This window comes from Prionailurus viverrinus, chromosome A3 (genome assembly GCF_022837055.1).
Source record: "Prionailurus viverrinus isolate Anna chromosome A3, UM_Priviv_1.0, whole genome shotgun sequence".
In the NCBI taxonomy this organism is placed as follows: domain Eukaryota; kingdom Metazoa; phylum Chordata; class Mammalia; order Carnivora; family Felidae; genus Prionailurus; species Prionailurus viverrinus.
In genome coordinates, this window is record NC_062563.1 from 118,263,951 (window position 1) to 118,280,626 (window position 16,676).

Here is a 16,676-nt window from a genome sequence, read left to right on the forward strand (position 1 = left end):
CTTGGATTCTGTGTCTCCTCCTCTCTCTGCTCCTCCCCCACTTGTGCTCTGTCTCTCAAAAATAAATAAATGTAAAAAAACTTTTTTTTTTAAAGAATTGAAAGAGAACGTGAGGAGCTACTACTCAAAACACAGGCTAGCAACAGTGGAGCCACCTGGGAGCTTGTTAGAAAGGTGGAATTGCAGGCTGGCCCAGACAGCCTGGATCAGTTTTGTGTGCACACTGCAGTTGAGAACAATGGTTCTCAAACATTGCTCCCTATCGGAATGTCCCGGGGCTCTTTAAAAAAAAAATGACAGATGGGGGAGGGTGTGTGTGGGTGGCTCAGTTGGTTAAGCCTCTGACTCTCGATTCCGGCTCAGGTCATGAACCCATGATTCGTGGGTCAAGTGATTCGTGGGTCAAGTGATTCGTGGGTCAAGTCGGGCCCATGCTGACAGTTCAGAGCCTGCCCGGGATTCTTTCTTTCTCTCTGCCCTTCCCCCTCACAGGCACGCCCCCACAAATGCACCCCACCCCCCTCCTGAAATAATAAATAAACAGGTGGAAGAGCCCTGTCCCAGACCGATGGAATCAGAAGACCTAGGAGTGGGGCCCAGGCACTGTTTTCATTGTTGTCTATCTTTTGTTTGTCTTATTGAGGAGGTGATTCAGCTGAGCAACCAGAGTTGAGAACTACTGGCTTCTCACCCCTTTTGTTTTCGACAAGGGGACACAGAAAGGAGGGAGGAGGTGGGTTTGCTCAGAGACATGACTGTGGTCAAACCCAGGGATCCTGACAGCTAATGCGAGCTGTCCTCACTGCCTCGATTGTCCCTAGGCCCTCTTGAGTACTGACACCTGCCAGGTAGATCCTGCAGCATTCCGGTCTTTTCAACAACGTGTCCCTTGTGAAAGTACTGGAAATTTAAAATCGTCCATCAGTAAGGGCACGGCTGAAAAAGGTATGGTACGGCCACACTACCGAATACGACAGAGTAATGGAAAGGATGGGGTGACCCACACCTACCAACCGAGCTTTTCAAGGTGTAATGTTGAGTGAAGAAAGTGAGGAGCCCAAAGGTATGTACAGTGAGAGATCTTTCTTCTAAAAAGAATAAACAAACAAAAATAACCAACAAAATACGATATGGGTTTCCTATGGGAAACCATATACGCACATGTATGTGAGTGTGGATATGTATTAAATATAGAGGAAAAGGCCTATAAGGATATTTTAAAAGTCATACCAAGTTACATCAGTACTACATGAGGCTTGGTGGTCAAGGGGTCATTATCTTTATTACAGTTTTATTTATCTTTTTAAAAATTTTATTTTATTTTTATTGATTAAAAAAATTTTTTTTATGTTTATTATATATAGAGAGAGAGACAACAGAGCATGAGCAGGGGAAGGGCAGAGAGAGAGGGAGACACAGAATCCAAAGCAGGCTCCAGGCTCTGAGCTGTCGGCACAGAGCCAGACGCGGGGCTCGAACTCATGGACTGTGAGATCATGACCTGAGCTGAAGTCGGACGCTTAGCTGACTGAGCCATCCAGGCGCCCTGAGAGTGTTTCTTTCTTACTAGTCAATTAACGGACTATATCTCCTCTAAAAGAGTGAATATTTTGCGCCTGAAGGACTTTCCCTACCTGAGACAGGTCTGATGCTCCAAAGCACGCCAGTGGCCAGCAGTTCTGGATTTTCCGGAAACATGCGTGGCCATTCCATTTTGCCTGAGGAACATCTACAGCTAACACACTGTCCACATCCTAGGACAGGTCCCTGCGAAGCCCCCGGCTCAGCCTCGCCCTGGTCATCTGGATCTCAGGGGCATCTCCATGGCGGAGGCTGAGGCACTCCACTCTGGAATGCTGTCACCCACACTGGTGAGGAATGAGGCTCGGGGACCATCGAGGGCCCACAAAGGCCAGTGGTTCATCCCACCATGTTCCTGATGATCTGTGATGAGACTATAACCCACACATTTCTCTCAATCTTTTATTTATTTATTTATTTATTTATTTATATTTATTTATTTATTTATATGTTTATTTTTGAGAGAGAGAGAAAGTGAGAGAGAGAGAGAGAGAGAGAGAGAGAAAGAAAGCACATAAACAGGGAAGGGGCAGAGAGAGAGGGAGACACAGAATCTGAAGCAGGCTCCAGACTCTGAGCTGTTAGCACAGAGCCTGAGGGGCAGGTGGTGGTGAGGGGGTGAGGCGGGGGGCGCTGGAACTCACCGAGAGATCATGACCTGAGCCAAAGTCGCATGCTCAACCGATTGAGCCACCCAGGTGCCCCATTTATGGATCTTGTTTTAAGTTTATGTATTTATTTGGAGAGAGAGAGTGTGAGAGTGAGTGGGAGGAGGAGTAGAGAAAGAGCTTGTGCCTCTTGCTCCGGACTCTACTTTCCTTACCTCCTGCCTCTATTTTTTTATACATCCCTGCCTGTTATGACGTTCGTGGAATAGGAGGATACCTGGGACTCTTCCATATGTCTTGACATTTGGGCAGAGCCCCCAATAGCCAAGAATAACTGAGCAGGTGCCAAACATGCCACTTCCTAACTTGGGGACCACCTCTGCCGTTTGAGAAAGAGTCTGAAATCAATCAGCCCGTGCCCCACCTCCAGGCCCTCCGGAGATTGACGGTCACATCGCCAGGCTTTCCCGGAAGGGCAGTCATCTCTGGGTTGTGCATCACCCCCACTTTCCAGCCCGGGGGTAGGGGGGCTCAAAGAATTTGACAGGTGTCTCCTGGATTTGAGGAGCACAAGAAGTGGTATGTAACCCCTGAAAAGCCTCAGTGTGAGCGGGGTGCCTGGGAGAGGCGTGTTTCCAGGATGTTGGAAAACCTCACTTCTCCCAGTGTCTCCTTGATTCTGCCTATGGCACACTTCTGACACCCGGTGTGGGGCAGGGGCGTTCCCACACCAAGCAGAAGAACCGCCAGAGGGAAGAGGGTGCGGAACTTCCCTGCCCTCTCTGGGCACACCACTTTCCCCAAATTGCCATGTTCTCACCAACCTGGAAGCTCTCCAGACCCCCACCCTTTTGCATTTTTACGGAGGCTTCAGGATACAGACACGATTGATTAAATCATTGGTCGTTGGTAACTGAACTCAGTTTCCAGCCCTTCTCTCCCGAGAGGTGGGGCGGCCGACGGGAAGTGAAAGCGCCAACCCTCTGATCACGTGATCGGTTTCCCATGGCAACCAGCCCCCAGCCTAAGGGGACCTAGGGGCTCTCCAAAACTCACCTCGTTAACATAACAAAAGATAACCCTTAATCCCTCACCACACTTAGGGAATTCCAAGGGGTTTAGGAGCCCTGTGACAGGAACGGAGATGAAGACTAAATCTGTGTTTCTTATAAAACACAGTATCGCGCAGGCTTTGGATCCCACGGAAGAGGACCACGAAGGGATGAGGTGAGGACTGGTGGAGCCACAGAGATCCTGCGTGACCGGCCAGGAGACCTGGCCCAATGTCAGGAAACCACATATAAAAGAGCCTCAGTGACAAGAGACGCGCTAAAGTGACCACAGACTCCCCCGCAAGGGGACCTGGCTCTGCCTTCAGCCGGACCTTCGGGCACCAATGCCACACACGGCTGTGAAACGTCAGGCAGGCCCTTCCCTGCCCTCAGCCCTTCCCCGCTCTGACCGCCACCCAGGAGCAGGCTCGCCGTCCTAGGCACGCAGGGGATGGACGCGGGAGAACTAGCTTGTTTTCCTCTGCACCTGCAACTTCCCCTGCCTGACTCCGGGAGGGAGACACTTTGGAGGAAAAGGAGCTTGGAGTTGTGAGATCCCACCGGCAAGGTATTTGTCACAAGACAATGGCCAGAATGGTGACCGGTGCTTGCCTGAGTTTCCCTGCAGGGAAAAACGGATCCAGAGAAATGTTTGCCGGGGCTCAGAAGAGAAAATGAAGGTACTTTCCCCTCATGTCATGTGTCCCTGCTCGCTCGCTCAGCAAAGCGTTCTCCCTGGGTTTTCACCTGCTAACTTGGGTTAGCAGCCTGCGCTTCAGCGAACATGAACATGAACTGAGCTTCCTCCAGGTGTCAAACTTGGGCCTTATCTTTATCTCTTGTGGTTCCATGCCGCAGCCCAGCTTGAGTGATCTGAACATTTTTCCCTGTCCCATTTGAAGAGTTTAAAATCGGGTGTCACAAAAGCGCCGGACCGGCCCCGCAAATCTTCCAGGTACCAGACCCCACGCAGTGTGCCGCCTAGGAACCCGGCCAGCCCAAGGGCCTCTGCACCAACAGCACCTGGAGACCTTTCCCCTCCCTGCCCTGGCCATGCTGAGCCTCTCTCCTGTAGCCCCTCTCAGCCTCTTCTGCCAGTAAGTCCCCACCCGCTGAAAGGCCCCAAGGCTCTGTAATTGTCCTAGTAGGCGGGTGTCTTGAAGGAAGATGTGACTGAGTCTCCAATGTGTGACACGATTTAGCTAGAGAACTAAGGGCCACCCACCTTGTAATAAGGGCTCCACGCAGACTCCCTCTTCCTTTCTCATACTGGTAGGAAATATTTTTTTTCCCTCAATTCAAGGCCAAGTCCCTAGGCCATCATCTTCTTCCCCTGTGACCAGAACCTCCCCGGAGCCTTGTGCTCCAGGCCTTCACTCCGCCTCCACTGCCCTGGATGCTGGGTCCCGCGGCTCACACCTTGCCTGTCACAGGAACAACACGCATCCGCCCTGCATAGCATGGTGACCGGAACCCAGGAGTGTTATCCCCGAGTAAGGCCCAAGGGTCAGCACATATTTCCTGAGCTACATCTACGTGTCAGGTGAGGCCCCTGACCTCAAGAAGCTTATATTCTAGGCAGGCAGGGGGCATTAGTTTCACAAATGAATGTGAAATGACAGTATAGAGACAGGTGACCGGATGCCCTCTCCCAGGCTCGTTTCAAGGCTCTGTGGTTGGCAGGGTCTCGGGGGAAATCCAGGAAGGGAAAGGCCAGGTGGCCACAATGCAGAGCGAAGGCAGATGTAGGTGGGAGAGCTAGGCCTTGGTAGCATCTGGGCCTTTGTCCTAAGAGAAACCAGAAGCCAATAAAGTGTTTTAAGGGATTGGGAGGAGGGGAGGTGTGTGACAGGATCTGCTTACTGTTTTAAAAAGGTGACTGATGCTCTTTGGAGAATGGATGGCAGGGAGAAAAGGGAGGGAGCTGGGAGCCCAGTCCCTCTGAGCGGGAGGTGGAGGGGACTTGAAGCAGGCTGGCAGTGGTGGGAGGTGCAGAGATGTGGGTAAAGAGGTGCTCAGGGTAAAACTGTGTAAGAAGGGAGGGGAGGCGGTGCTGGGTTTCCAGCCTGGGCCCTTCCCTGAGCCTGGACGGCAGATGATGTGCTGAGCAGGGATCACTGGGCAGGGACAGGGTTTGGGGAAGAGTGCTGAGGGAAGTCACAAATTCAGGTCTGGATGTACTGAGCGTGAGGTGCCTTTAGGACACACGTGCAAGAGGCACCCAAGAGGCAGGAAATTAGGTGGTTGGGAAACTCAGAAGAGAACGGGGAGCCAGAGCTCTGCAGGAATCAGAAGTGGTTCTTTCCCCGTGGCCGGTGGCTTCGTCTGCCAAGGAAGGGGGGAGGAGAGGGAGAAAAAAACCAGGTGACTGCATCCTGAGGCACTCTGAGGGCTAGATAGAGAGGAAAAACACCTGCAAAGGAGATAAGGAAAGACTGGCCAGAGAAGTAGGTTTGGGTCTGGGAGAGAGACGTTTCCAAAATGGGGAATGCTACAGACGGTGGGTCTGAGGCCTGGAAAACTGAGTTGTAGCAAAAGGGGGTCATTGTTGGTCATAGTGGTGTTTCTGAGGGACTCTGGGCACCTGTGCCCCACCCAGGGACTGCCATTTGCCCGACAGTGGAGTAAGGAGGTTGGATCAGCACCACGGTCCCCACAGCTTAAAATTGTTCCAGAGAACCATCAAGGTGGAGGCATGCTTCAGCCTCTCTGCGCCCAACTCCCCTCCCATGCTCGGCCATGTCTTCTGGGTCGGTTTGGGGGCTACAGTCCTGGAGCCACAGGGCCTGTGTGGCGGGGGGGGGGAGGGAAATTCCTTCTGTGAACCAATTTCAGGTGTCATGCAAGAGACGGGAAAATGTAAGATGTGATCCCTGTCCTCAGAGACCTTATCATCTCTGTGGGGACATAAGATGAACATATACAACAAATAAAATCTAGAGACTCTAAGTGAGAGGAAGGACTACATAGATGCACACTAAGCCATCAGGCAAAAGAGCAGGCAGCAGACCCACAAGGGAAAGCTGCTTGGAGCAGGCAGAGAAAGGTGTGCAAGAGGCTGAGTGTGCTAACCGGAGGAGTGTGAGCTAAGGCATGGAGGTCAGCCAGGAGCGGACAGATAAGGGCTAGGCCTGGCGGGTCTGACTGTGTGGGATGGGGATTCCGGAGATGGGGTGGTGTGGGCATGGCTGCTCCCATCTGGGTCAAGGGTGCTGGCCCAGTGGTTCTCCAGCACTGCAGATCCAATGCCACACAGGACAAGCAAAAGCAGGTATCATCCTGTAGGAACCTGTTCCCCAGAGTCACTTCTGCTGTGACCAAGAAGCACAGACTCACAGACACAACACATCACGGGCAGGACTGGGTCTGAGGGAACCCTCTGAGTACTGATGGTGTGGTTCTCACCAGACCCTGTCCCTTCTTCGTCCCTCCGACCAACCCAACAGAAAGTCGTTTCTCACCTGGACCATCCACGGGCCCTTCTTCCTCTTCTCCTCGGCCCCACTCCTGGCCTGTCTCTCTCCTCCCCGAGGTGGTGGGGGCTGCAGGCTCCTCCCTGAGGTCTGCCGGCTGCACCTTCAGGCCAGGACAAGCTTCTCTGGGCGGCTCGTCTCTAAGAAACTCCACTGCCCACATGAAGGGGCAGCTCCTCCCCTTTCTTCCTGCCTCCAGCTCACATCTCCAGAATGTTCTCCTTCCTCCAGTCTTGGTTTGCTTCTTCCCTCCTCTGTCCTCATTTCCTTTCTTTGTCATCAGGCCTCTTCCCTCCACCAGTGGTTCCTGTGGCCTCTGGAAGGGGCACCAGCCCCAGGCCCAGGGCCCTGCATACCTAAACCTTCCCTCTGGCCTTATCCTCAAAGATGCCCTTTGAGCACATTTCTGGTACCACACTGCCTCCGCACCTTTCCTCAGGCTGCACTTTCCTCCTGACAAGGCTCCATCTGACAAGCTCCTTCCCACCCTCCAGATTCATTTCAAACCCATCTGTCCCACATGGCAGCCAAGCAAAATGCATAAGAGAATGTACTTTGGACTCAGAGATATCTGACCTTCATCTCTGTTTGGCCTTTTTCCAGCTCTGTGTCCCTGGGCAAGTTACCTCATGTCTTCTGAGCCTGTTTCCCAATCTATAAAAGGAGGGGACGATAAAATGAAATTCTCTATGTGAAGTGCTCAGCATGGCACCTGGCTGCTGGCAGGTTCTCAGAAATGCTCACTATACGGCTTGTTTCCAGGCCCCTCCCACCAGCTGTGCTCTCATCCTCCTGTGAGGCTCCTGAACATTTTGGGTTTCTCTCTCAGCACCCAAATTGGCAGCAAACTCCTCTAAAGCAAGAGCTCCTTTGTACCCCTTTGAGTCTCACACAAAAGATATTTGTTGAATGGAAATGGAAATTGTTGACAGACCTGTAACGGCTTGTCCTGGGAAGAACAAACACTTTCCTGTGGTGAAAGATGCCCTGAAGCCAGTTAAGGCCAGCACCTGATCTTCGAACCCCGGGACCAGCTCACCTTCTCGTTCGACACCTTATCTCAGTGCAGCGGACCACTTTGGCCACTTCCTGGTTCCTCCTGTCCATCTTAGACAATGATGTCAGGCACGAATGGGCTTGGCTGAGCAGAGATGACCTCCAACAATAAGAAGCTGTGCCCTGATGGATCCCGCCTCACCAGCCTGACCACTCAACATGGCCTCGTCTCTTCCCACTCTGCAAACTGAATGCCAGACTCTGAGCGTTTCCTTCCCAAAGTCCCTGACATTCTCTCCCACCTGTTCCCCACACATGGAGCCACCTCCATCCATTAGAGATATTAGTGTGGATGATCTTCAGCGAGCCAGGGGCAGGTTCCCAAGGCATCACGGGGCCACTGAACAACTGCCTGCCTCCTCCCAGCAAACTTCAAGCTTTGCCTACAAAGGAATGTGTGAGGGGGACAGACCCACACTGTCCTATCACACCCTTTCTCACCCCAGGATAATAGGTGTCTACTTAACAGACGTCCATACAACTCTAAGCAAAGAGAATCTGCTCAGGGTGGTGAAACAGAGTCCCTCCTCATTCAGCCTCCTTCCTTGGGATGAGAGACCAAAATAATTGGACCGATCAAGGGTGTCATCCACACAAAGAGACAAGGGTGAGCTCTTGTCCAAGGGAACTGGATGGTAATAGAAAGTTGAGTCGGGGGTGAGTTAATCAGCAGGCCAGCAGTCCCCGCACCAAGCCTAGAGGACTCCCTAGAGCCCCAAGATAAATTTCAATCTGTGTCCCTGAAAAACGATCTTGCTGTGTCCCTTCTCTGGCCAGGCATGGCGGCACCCTGTGTCTACCCCTGTGACAACACTTATCTCCAGTCATTGGCCGATCACAGGTCTGTCTTAACATGGAGGCAGAGCTCCTTGTGGGATTTGCCTCTTTGTAGCTGTAAATTGCCTGTATGTACCAGCACATTCAGTAAAAATAGGTTAAAATGAATGAAACCATGGATTAGAATGTAGATGAAGACTTAGAATTTAAACCTCTTCCATTGGTGTGGGGAAGAAGTAAGATGAAGTCTCCTTTTCCTGACAACCCAAACTCTGTCTTTCGTTCTCCCTGTCTTCCAGGCCCCAAACCTCCATCATCTGACTCCTTCATTTTCTTGTCCTCTGCCTTCATGAAGCCCTTTTTGACTGCCCACGTCCCAGGGACCATTCCCCTCTCAAAATCCCTGAGCCCTGGCTGCCTGGTCCCTTCACCTGGTATTTGCTCTGTCCTGTCTTGGTTCCTAACTCTTTGCAGGCATGATTCCCCTCCCTATCTAGGCTTCTGCAAGCTTCAAAAAGGCAACATGCCTATGTTCTGATTCTTTGCATCCCCCAAAGCAGCAGCACAGGGTATGGGCCAAAGTCAGCATTTTGCAAATTAGTAAAAATGATGGAGTGAAAATGATGGAGTGAATTGATGAATGACCTAATTCCCAAGGGGTGTTTCACATTATCACAAAGCTCCGTACATACCCGTGGGGCAGTGTACCCTTGTGCCTTCTCCAGAACATACTTGCTATGGCCTATGGCACATGACACATGCAGTGTTCCACACACACCTCTCTGTGTGCATGGGACATTCTGAGGCCCCCGCATCCCACATCTTCTGAGTGCCCTCTGCCCCTATTTCTTTCACAATCTAGTGTAGGAGAAAGAGCCCAAGGGTCAAGAGTTGGGAGCCTGATATCATCCCAGGTCTCGGCTTGCTGGGATGTCTGGCTTAATATGCCTCACCTCTCTGTGCCTAGGTTCTTCTTTTCCTTTGTCACTTTTATTGTTACTATGAAACACATGTTTCAGCCTGGCATATAGTAGGTCTTCTCAGTGATTCTCTTTGCTTCCCTCATGGTTACAAAATGGCTGCTACATCTCTAAGCATCCCATTTTTACATAACAATGACCAAAGGTAGAAAGAAAATGCAGGTGTGTGTGTGTGTGTGTGTGTGTGTGTGTGTGTGTGTCTTTCTGTTTTTGTCAGAGGAAATCTTTCCCAAAGATCTCCAGCCAACACTTTCTCACTAGGTCTCACTAGGCAGAACTGGGTCACATTATCACCTCTCCTAAGCCAGTTACTGGCAAAGGAGACAGAATTATCACGACTGACCTAGACCAAACATGACTCACCTCCTAGGGCTGATAACACCTTCCTTGGGCATATTGTTGATCAATATCTAAACAAAACTGAGATTCTATTCACAAGGTAGGAATACAGAATAGCTGTGTTGGGAAAGCAGCCAGCAATATCTCTCACATCACCAAGAGATCTCTGGCCAGAGCAGCCTCTGTCCAATGGAGAGAACAATAAAACCTGTTCAGTGGAGTTTGGGGCAGTTCATTTTATGTAAAAGATGCATTCTGAGGGGCACCTGGGTGACTCAGTCGGTTAAGCCTCCGACTTCGGCTCAGGTCATGAGCTCACAGTTCTTGAGTTTGAGCCCCACACTGGGCTCTCTGCCGTCAGCACAGATCCTGCTTCAGATCCTCTCTCTCTCTCTCTCTCTCTCTCTCTCTCTCTCGCTCGCTCTCTCTCTCTCAAAAATAAATAAACATTAAAAAAGATGCATTTTCAAAACCTGCGCATTTTAAAGCTCATGTAAATTCAAACCAATCCTGACAATGTATGGTAGTAGTTTCTGTTACTAGGTAACGTTGTATCAACTATATGACAGTTGATAGGTAAACAGTTGGCATAAACATTTGACAATTCCCTTTGCCTGCCAGAGGTTTCAAATTATGCAACTTGTGACAAATTTTTAAAACTTTTGGGGACTCACATGATTTCATGCATTGCTTACAAATGGAGGCTTTATTAATATTTTCATTGATATTTTGAAATAAAATAACCTCAAATTTTTTTAAAATTTCAGAAAAATTTTCAACTTTTTAATTATTTATTGTTTATTATCTCGTTATTTATTATCCCCAAGTTCCCACTTCACATTAAAATACGATACTGTCTCTAAGGTGAGTTGATCTGGCCAGTTGTAAATGTGTGGGTGGTTGGGTTGGGGTGAGGGGCCATTGCGGTTCATTTTCCCAAGGCACTGGGAGGATTATATGAAAAAGAGGAACCAGTGAACCTGGGCAAGACTCTAGGCAAATTAGTCTCTGCCTCAGTTTACCTGATCTGGCCAGCTAGCTGGTTGAAAGCTTCCTTGTGGTTCTAAAAGTTTGAGTCTATGGATCCCATAATGAGTCTAAACTTTTATGAGCAACTACATTTTACCTTCTCAGTGCATGTTTTACAACTGAAGACACACAAAGCATTTATAGGTTCACTATTTTGCAAAGAGATAAGCAGAGTCTTTGGGAAGGAGAGAATGAAGTCACCCAGGAAGCCAGAGGCCAAGGAACATCTGATTTCTTCCTCCTCCAATAAGCGGGTAGATACTAACGTTCCTTTAGGGGGTGGGGGATTGGATTCCACTCAAAGCCTTTCCTCCACAAGATACTGCAGGCTCAACTGCTCTTTCCACCTGCCCAGAAAGCACTAGGCAGGCTCTCTCTGGCTGCTTAGATAACATAGCTGTCTTCCTGAATTTGGCCCTGGCTGCAGCGGTAACTTGAGAACTGTCTGGAGAGACTGAAGTAAAAGGCCAGTGGGCCAGTGCCAGGATCCACAGGCTCCAGCTCCCCAGCGCTATAGGTAGAGAACAGGGGCCCAAAAGGAGAACCAAGGGTCACAGTGGTCTGGCTTATCTTAGACACTGATCCCTCATACAATATTTTGAGAAAAAAAATGAATTAGTTGACATTTTAAAATGGGATGATTCTATATTTTAAAAGTTCACATTTCTGGCTTTTTTGGAAAACGTGGAGGATCTCAAAACACTCAGGGGCCCACGAGTAAATGCTTCTTTGCTTAGTTGGAAGATGGACCGCCCAGGCTTGTCAGAGCCCCTCTACTCCCTCTTGTCTCCCTGTAGCTGCTTGATTCTGAGACACTTCATCCAGCCATTGGATAGTCAGCTCTTCCTGGAGGGCTAGCCACATTCCTGCAGGCCTGAGTCCTCCCAGGATGGCAGCTTGTTAATTTCCCCACAAGGCATCCGCTCTGAAGAGAGGGACGCCGCCCCTCCTGCTCCTCCATTATTTGTGCTTACAGGTCTCTCTTCCTGCTCTGATGTGGGCTATTAATAACCTTGGGCAGCATTATTAGCCTCCAAGCTCCAGGTCATGGGAGGTGAGGGTCTCTGTTCTCTGCCCTGATGCCCCGTATGCGGAGTCTGGTGTCCAATTCTGAAGGCTGGTATTTTCAGAGAAGCATCAAACCCGTTAGAGACCTGCCTGCATCTAGAGGGCAGTTAGCTAGATGGGAAGGGTCAGGAAACCACACTACAGCAGGAAGGATTGATAGAACTGGGGGTGTTTAGCAGACAAAGAGAAGACCCAGGAGATGTGATTCTCTCCCTTAAACATGAAGGGCAGTCATGTGAAAAGGGGTGATATAAGTTATTACTGTTAATAACACTAATACAACCATTACTAACAATACTAGTGAGAAATCTTGAGTGCTTACTATATGCCAAGCATTACTCCAAGAATACATATTGACTCACTAATTTTGACACAAAAACTAAGAAATAGAAGCCATAGGAAGAGGTTGCCACAGTAAATAGTGAGCTCTCTGCCTCTGGAGGAGTGTAAGCAGAGACTAGAGACTGAAAGTCATCAAAGGGGTGGTTGTATTAAATGATTCGTAAGGTCTCTTTTGCCCCTGGCATTCTTTGATTCAAATATTTTAACTTCAGGGACCTCCCACAGGAACTGAGTTGGATCGGTGAGTGCGAAAGATCAGAGAACCAAGGAATGAAGCGGGGATCTCAGCTCTGTGGCCCTCAGTGTGCAGAAAAGTACATGTGTTTGACAGCAGCTCAAGGAGGACGAAGTATACATTTATATAAGTGCATTCTGAAGTTTGTATATGTAGATATATGGGAATGGATAGGTAGGTTGAGTAATCAATTGTTATTGAGACTTCTCGGGACCCTTACACGGCTCACCACTGTGTGAGAATCAGACAGACCAAAGCTGACTAGCTTATATGTTTTCCAAATTCCTGGTTAGAACCCACTAGTGAGTTACATAATCAGTTTGGTTGGTTGTAGCTATCATTAAAAAAAAAAAAAACACAATAGAAAACTATCAGAGTTCATCACAATTAATCAGTAATAACTCTTTCATTAAAGTTTTGTTTCAATAATGTGTGAGTGTAAATATCACAGGGGTGTGTGTGCTGAATGATGATGTAAAATTGGTGGGAAAAAAAGTTTGAAAGCTACTATGTCAGAATGGGAGCAACCCTGTTCTGCGGGCCAAATCTGCCTTACCAGGAGTAGCTTCCCCTACCCTTCTGGAAGGAAGCTTCTGGAAGACACCTTGGCCATCAGTGTTTGTATGGCAGCTGTACCCTCTTGTAGCTCACCTGAGTGCTTTAGCAGTCTTTTAGACTTCATTTTACAAAAACCAGAGCTAGGCACAACACCTTTTGGTCTTTCACATTGGAATTTGTTCTGTCAAAAGCCCATTTCTTACCCACTCTGATTTATAGTGAGTGCCCTGAATGGGCATGAAAAACAGGATGCTGTAGAGATCATGCAGCTTGACCCCAGGATGGGTTTGTTTTGTGGTCGAATGCAAATAATAAATCAGCAAATTCTTCAAAAACCCTTACCTTTTTCTATGTTTTGGAATAGGTAATATACGGGCACATTACAAAATTCAGAGAACTAAAGGGTGTAGATCCTTCCCACTGGGGGTGAAACAACAAGTCTCCCTCCCTCCCCTTTCTCACCCAACCAACCCTTTGACTATTACTACGCGACTACTACTACAACCCTTGACAAGGCACTTTTGTAAACCTTTCCCCTTTTAATCTTGTTGGGTAGAATATGAATTAGTAGCGTCTACAGATGAGGAAGTTGAGGCTCAGATGTGTTTCTCATCCAAGGTTGCACAGCAAATAAACAGAAGAGCCGAAACTGAGCCTGTATTTTCTGACCCAGTCTAACTCCCATTCCATACTTCCCAATGCTGCCTGAGTAGTCTCTTCAGAAGTATACAAAGTTTTGGGGGAAATTAGCAGTACAAATGGTTGCTATGGCTTTAGTTTACCTAAACATGCAGGCTTGCTGTGAAAGATAAGTAAGGTGAGGAGGCTCTTCCATGGCTCTCTTGCCTCACACACATCTGAGCTGATTATCAGTGTCTCCGCTGAGACTTTGAAAAACATCCTCAGGTAGAAATTTTAACTTCCTGCACATCAGAAATGAAGTTTACAGAGACTATTTTCCTTGCAATCAGCAGAATGGTTTCTGCTGCAAATATTCCATGAGGTTGAACAGTCAGGCTCACCAAGAGGAATCCAAGGGATGCCGTTTTACTCCAAAGGATGAGCTCTCTTTTCTCTTCCATGCTCAGGCTCTGGAGTACATTAATGGGACTTCTTCTGGAACAAGTTTTGACCTAAAATGGGTATTTGCTAGACTCAACTCCAACTAGTTTTGTCTATATCCAATATCAAATCCACCAACAAAAGACCATGATTTGTTGTCTTTGAGGGTACTCAAAACACGTAACTCAGATTTTAAAAGCAATTCAAGGGGCGCCTGGGTGGCTCAGTCAGTTAAGCATCTGACTTCAGCTCAGGTCATGACCTTACGGCTTGTGAGTTTGAGCCCCACATTGGGCTCTGTGCTGACAGCTCAGAGCCTGCTTCAGATTCTGTGTCTCCCTCTCTCTCTGCCTCTCCCCCACTCACACTCTGTCTCTCTCACTCAAAAATAAACATTAAAAAAAAAATTAAAAAAAAAAGCAATTCAAAGCAAAACTGTGTCCAAAAATATTTTGAGTTATGGCAATGTTCTTTGGAATAGTTCCCTAGAACTAATTGAAAGAATGGCAAATACCCAATTTTGGGGTTTTTAAAAAAGGTTTTGTTTATTTTGAGAGAGAGAGAGCACATGTGTGCATGCGTGCACTTGAACAAGGGAGGGGCAGAGAGAGAGAGGGAGAGAGAGAATCCCAAGCAGCCTCCACACTGTCAGCGCTTTGCCCAACATGGGGCTAGAACTCACAAACTGTGAGATCATGACCTGAGCCGATATCAAGAGTCAGACACTCAACCGGCTGAGCCACCCAGCTGCCCAGCAAATAACCATTTGGACTCAGAACTTCTGGTCTATGAGAATGAAGTTTCATTACTTTGTAGTCATTTCTTATAAATAACAGCACTCTGTTCTATGATAATTCATTTTTGAAACATATATAAAAACCATATTTATCATTTAAAAAATTTTTGGTTCTGAGCCACAAAAAATCCAATACAAACTGGTTTAAGAAATAAAGGGATTTCTTTTTGACCTGCTGCCTCTTTTCAGTGCTAGGCTAGGTCCCCTCATGGTCCCCTCCTCACCCTCATCACATCCAATATGCAACAGCTTCTCCACTTGCCGCCAGCTGCTATGGGTGAGCTGCTCATAATTCCATTTAGGGCCAACTCTCCACTTGTGCACAGGATCCTGTCTCCTCTCTCTCTCTTCCCGCACCAATTATTCCCTCTCAGCTATGCCCCCTTTAGCATGCCAACATTGCGTGATTTTTCCCAATGTCAAAACTTCTCTTCACTTCATATCCCCCTCCAGCTGCAATCCCATTTTTCTTTCCTCTTTGAGGCTTAAATTCCTGGAGAGAATTCTCCATGCTCCTGGACTCCAACTCTTTGCTTCATTTCAGTGAGTTCTGACTCAAACACCTGAACAAAAATATCCTCAGGTTTACCAGTGACCTTCATATTGCTAAGTCCAGTAGTGAGTTTTCAATTGTTATCTTAACCTTTGGCAGCATTTAATACAGTTAACTACTTGTCCTCTTTTGGAAATACTTTCTTCAATTGGACTTCAAGACAACACTCTCAGGTTTTTTTGTTTGGTTGGTTTTTAGTTTTTAGTTTTTGTTTTTGCCCCTCACTGTCCACTTTTTCTTGATCTGCTTTGCTAATTCTTCCTCACCATGCATACTGGAGTATAACTGGGTTTGGTTCTGGGCTTCTTCTCTTGTACAAGTATACTCGTATCATGATTTATCCACTCCCATGACTATGCACCATCTATATCCTGTCAAATGTTAAATTATTTCTCCCCAGAACTCCGGGTGCATATCCAACTGGCTAGTGAACATTCCCACTTGGATGTCTAATGGACACCTCAAACTTGATGTGTCTGAAACAAAAATACTAACAGTTCTGGTTCCAGGGTAGCTCAGTAAGCTTTATTAGACAAACTCCTGCAGATAACAATGATGAACATTAAAACAAAGCAAAACAAAACATTAAAAAAACACAACTACCTGAAGGCCTAGAGAGTGAACAACAACATGGGGTTTCTGGAGAGGAGTCAATACTTGTAAAAATGAATGCACAGGATGACTTTCCTTTTTTTTTATGGCTTTTAACCTGAAGGTTACTGTATTAAATGCTGCCACAGTAGGTTCATACAGGGCAGATAAAATGATAGAAAACCTACAGTCCTTCTGGCCTGAAGAATCAAAGGATAGAGTTTGAGGCAACCATAGCCTTTGGAAAGTGAGGGGAGGAATCCAGGAAAAGAGAGCCAGAAAGGAAGAACCACACACTCTGTATATAAACTCTGTCCAAATCTCTGGTCAACCTCTGAACTGTGCACACATAAGTCAGGCTCCAGCGACCCAGATAAGAACAAAAGTACTAAGCTGAGGTTTGAGCTGTGTCCCAAGAGACGAGTTACAGTTTTATCCAACCAAGTTTATTGCTGTCTCAAACAAACAAATAACCGACCCCAAATTCAGCATTTGGAGGGAAACTATAAAACAGAATCCAGAGCCTCTATAACTTAACAGTTACAATGTCAAAAATACCCCAAATTGCTCACCATA

The 16,676-nt window shown here is 47.7% G+C and overlaps 1 protein-coding gene across 3 annotated transcripts in view; it reads right to left on the reverse strand.

Annotated features, from left to right (window-relative positions):
- PLB1 (phospholipase B1) overlaps nucleotides 1-7,324 on the reverse strand; it is a 143,479-nt gene extending 136,155 nt beyond the window's left edge. For all 3 annotated transcript variants that reach the window (XM_047853240.1, XM_047853239.1, XM_047853238.1), the window contains exon 1: nucleotides 6,703-7,324. The gene's annotated coding sequence lies outside the window, so the exon portion shown is untranslated. The remainder of the gene's footprint in view (nucleotides 1-6,702) is intronic.
- Nucleotides 7,325-16,676: the final 9,352 nt, after the last annotated feature.